The following is a 4308-nucleotide window of genomic DNA, read 5'->3' as shown; positions in this document are numbered from 1 at the left end:
ACGATCCAACCGTCAAATTTGTTTGTTTACACTTCGAGATCATATACGCCAAAAATCGGAAAAAAATAAACATTTAGAGATTAAGTAATAGGACAAAACTTTTCGACAGTTATAAACGAAAAATCACGATTTAACGGTTATTTCAACTCTGATTTTGATGATTTTTTACAGCTACACTCCTTGACCCTATATGAATACAATGAACCAATTCGATCGTCAATTTAAAATATTTACACTAGTGGATACCACAAAATCTTATGTTATATTTAATAAAAGTATAAATAAACTCTTAATTGTTAGTGAATATATTGTTTTGATGGCATACGCATTCTACGAAACTAGTTTCAACGATCCAACTGTCAAACTTGTTTGTTTACACATCGAGATCATATACGCCAAAAATCGGAAAAAAAAAAATCAGAGATCAAGTAACGGGACAACACATTTCGACGGTTATAAACAAAAAATCAAGATTTAACGGTTATTTTAACTCCGATTTTGATGATTTTTTACAGCTACACTCCTTGACCCTATATGAATACAATGACTCAATTTGACCTTCAATTTAAAATATTTACACTAGTGGATATCATAAAATCTTATGTTGTATTTAATGAAAGTATAAATAAAAAAAGGGTCGTCTATTATGAAGTAAAGATGACCCTTTTTATATGAAAATGGTCGTCTATTATGAAGTAAAGGCGACCCTTTTCATATAAAAAGGGTCGTCTATTATATGTTAAGAGGACGGTTTTTTTTTTAAAAGCGTCGTCTTTTAAAACACGCTAAAAAATGGCCGCTTAAGTGAATTCGCGCTCGACAAATTTTCAAATTTTCACCCGTCTTTGAAAACCTTATCTCTCATTAACAAGCATCGTCTTTTAAAACACGCTAAAAAAAGGCTACTTAAGTGAATTCGCGCTCGACAAATTTTCAGATTTTTCCCCCGTCTATGAAAACCTTATCTCTCCCTCCTTGAAACCCTCCTGCACTCTCTAAAACACCCTCATGAAACTCTCTACAAAATCATCAAAAGATCGATGTCAATGAAGGAGTTGAGAGATTGAGGTCTTCGCAGATCCATAAGATGTAGAGGGAGGTTCTGTATTTGAGAATCAAAGCTAGTTGAAAGGTTTGATTTGAAAGATCTCGACCTTCACTTTCTTCAAAGAAGATCTCGCTCTCAGGCACTCAACTCGCTCATCAAACTCAGCGACTCGATCTAGAAAGACTTATGGAAATCAGTCTATATCTATATATATATATATATATATATATATATATATATATGTTTGTTCATGTATTGTGCTAATTTCGTGGGATTTAAGTGAGTTTCTCATTTGGGTTTTTTATAAATATGCACAGCCGTCCCACAAGGCCTTCGTAATCAAGAAGAAGTTGACGAAGAAGATGAGGCAAAACAGACCCATCCCTCACTAGATCCGTTTGTTTTTGGACCGACAACATCATCGGGTCCAAAATACTTTTGTTTTTGTTGTTTACTTTAATTATTTTGGAATTTCATTGTTAATTTTTTGAATCTCTGATTTTTCGTTTGTTATGGTGCCACCACAAGAACAGGTTATGGTGCCACCACAAGAACAGGTACTTTGCCAATTATGCCAATTGTGTTCTGCTGTCATTCTAGAGTTGCATAGATCTTTTTTCTAAGGTTAGGTTACTGCTAAACAAGTTTATGTTTAAGAGTATTGGGGTCTCTTTCGTGCAGGTCTTTCCTTTTCCGACACCAACAACTTGGAAAATGTGCAAGAAGGCAGAGCTAAGTCAACCCAAGAACAAATTGATGAAGTTAAAATAAAATTAGTAGAATTTGTGAGCTCCGTTATTTCTAATTATAGGTAGGAAGTATGTATGTAATAGAATAAAGATTGGTTGACTATCTAATAACTATTGACTCTTCAAAAAACTAAATATAATAAAACGATGGTTTTATTGGAAAACCCGTCATCTGTATATATTATCAATGACCTCTTTTAACACCATAACGTCTTTTTTAATACAATCAACGACGGTTTTAAAAAAAAATCATTGTCTTAGAGTTAATAGACGACAATATTTCAAGAAATCGTCGTCTTCACATTTAATAGATGATGGCTTTTTAACAAAACCGACGTCTTTGGATATAATAAAACATAGTTCTTTAACAAAAACCGTCGTTTTTACATCAAATAGACGAAAGTTCTTAAAAAACCGTCGTCTATTATATGTAAATAGACAACGCTTTTACTCAAAACCGTCGTCTATTTACATATAATAGATGACGGTTTTTAGTAAAAGCGTCGTCTTTACAAATAATAAACGACGGGGATTTACCGTCGTGGTTTTATGCATCAAAAGATGTCGGTCGATTTCACGACGGTTGAAAAACCGAATACACGACGGTGGATTACCGTCGTCTATTTCTATTTTTGTAGTATAAGGTATTGTTCTCAATATAAAAGGGCTAGTCCTATTCTTACAATTACACGCTAAGATATTATCAACCCTATTAAGATATTAACATTTGGAATTGCAAAGAATAGAAGACGGCTCCTGCAGACCTTCATGTCTTTTTCTTCTAATCCAGGTTAGTGTTCTTGATTTGTTGTTAAGTTTATTGGCTTACTCTAATGTGATTCATGGTGGTGTTGTTCTATTGATTTAATTTCATGAAATATTTAACATATAACACCTTCTTGTTATACCATTATTTCTTGTGTTTTTCCTTTTTCAATTTGTCAAAATCATTGATTTTCTTAGGGAATTTAAAAGCAGGAAAACATCTCTGTGAAAATACTCTGAAATAATTGGAAACATATTTTTAGATTAATCTTTTTGATTCCCATTCACACACCACCACAGGAACATAATCTCATATTAATCTTTTTGGTTCCCAAATGTTCTCTCTCTCTCTCTCTCTCTCTCTCTCTCTCTCTCTCTCTCTGTAGACAGATTGTTATGCATATATTTAGTATAAGGTTTCCTGCCCTTTTTTCTTCCCAAAAATGATTTAGTGATTTGTACGTTGGTCTTCTTTCTCAAGGCCATGGTTTCGGCTATCAGCTATTTCATACCCAGAAGTATTGGATCTTGAGCAAGCAGTGAAAGGGCTATTTGGTAATCTAATACTATTAGTTGGATATTCTGTATGTTTTCTCTTCAAAATTCCAGATTTAGTAGGGTTGGCATAGACTATCATGGCCTAATATATTTTCAGAGTGTTTTAATTACTAGCTATTAGGGTGTGGTTTGAACCTTTGACTGATGGGGTGGGGGAGCTTGGACTTGGAGTTTTCTTGTTTTTGTGAAATGGGTTTCGGAGGATTAGGGTTTTTAGGGGAGTGTGTGAGTTTGCTGTTTTGGTGGAAGATATATGCAGAAGGGCTATGATGATGATGGGGGTGGGTTTTTGTGTTTTGTTAATTCTTTTGTTTGTTGGAAGAAGAATGGGATATTGTGAACAAATCTTCTAGAGTTTAGTGTTGGACCAACAAGTCTGAATTTTGGGTTCATACTATGCATTTTGAATGTGCCAGCAAAGACTGCATGTTAGCTATTTTTTGGGGTGATTAATTGGAGATTATGAACATCAGTTTCAAGTATAGGTCCTTAATTATTACTATCAGTTTAAAATATTTTTTCAAGTCTTATGAGTGAGTTGGGTTCAAAAGTAATTTTCTAAAGTCATATTTTTATTTTTTAATAATGAAAAGTTTTTGTGTCAGTTGCTTGATCTGCTGTTTTATGTTTTGAAAATCTTCTTGTTACAATTTTGATTTGAATATTTTGTTGTTCTGACCTAGGATGATTGCATCCGCTTGTTTGAGGTGTAGTGGAACTGAGACCCTATTTTCAGGGAGTACCCCTCGGTGAAGCTACATTTCATATGACATCAATGGATTTAACTGAGGTTTTTAATTTGAATTATTGCATCAAAATCCAGTGTTTGTGTGTTTGGTTTGTATGATAAGATTAGGTGCTAAGGATGTTACAATCCAACGTGTTTGACGTGTAGAGGAAGCGAGATATGAGGATGGTCTGCATGGAGGGATAATTTGGCTACTGAGATGTTTAATGAGTGGATGGCAAATAAAGCAACATAACATAAGTATTTGTTGATCATTTGAACGTACTTAAAAGAATTTTCGTGTTATTATTAATTTTGTGAATTTTTGGACTATTTTTATGGTAACTTCATGTGATTTCTTATTTTTAATTTTGTGTACATGTTTTTTTTTATTCAATTTAATTATTTTTATCTATATATATAAAGCAAAAGGTAGAGAATGGTTAAACATTCAAAAAACC

The 4308-nt window shown here is 33.2% G+C and overlaps 1 non-coding gene across 1 annotated transcript; it reads left to right on the top strand.

The window, feature by feature from the left end:
* The first annotated feature begins 3797 nt into the window (after positions 1–3797).
* On the top strand, positions 3798–3912 carry LOC148296352 (small nucleolar RNA Z278). Its single transcript, XR_015834237.1, has one exon. It is a non-coding gene; the product is annotated as a small nucleolar RNA Z278 (small nucleolar RNA).
* Positions 3913–4308: the final 396 nt, after the last annotated feature.

The sequence above is a fragment of the Prunus avium genome, chromosome 2 (genome assembly GCF_965620075.1).
Source record: "Prunus avium chromosome 2, drPruAviu1.hap1.1, whole genome shotgun sequence".
In the NCBI taxonomy this organism is placed as follows: Eukaryota; Viridiplantae; Streptophyta; class Magnoliopsida; order Rosales; family Rosaceae; genus Prunus; species Prunus avium.
Note: the sequence above shows the minus strand (reverse complement) of the source record. Positions and strands in the feature narration are given on the sequence as shown.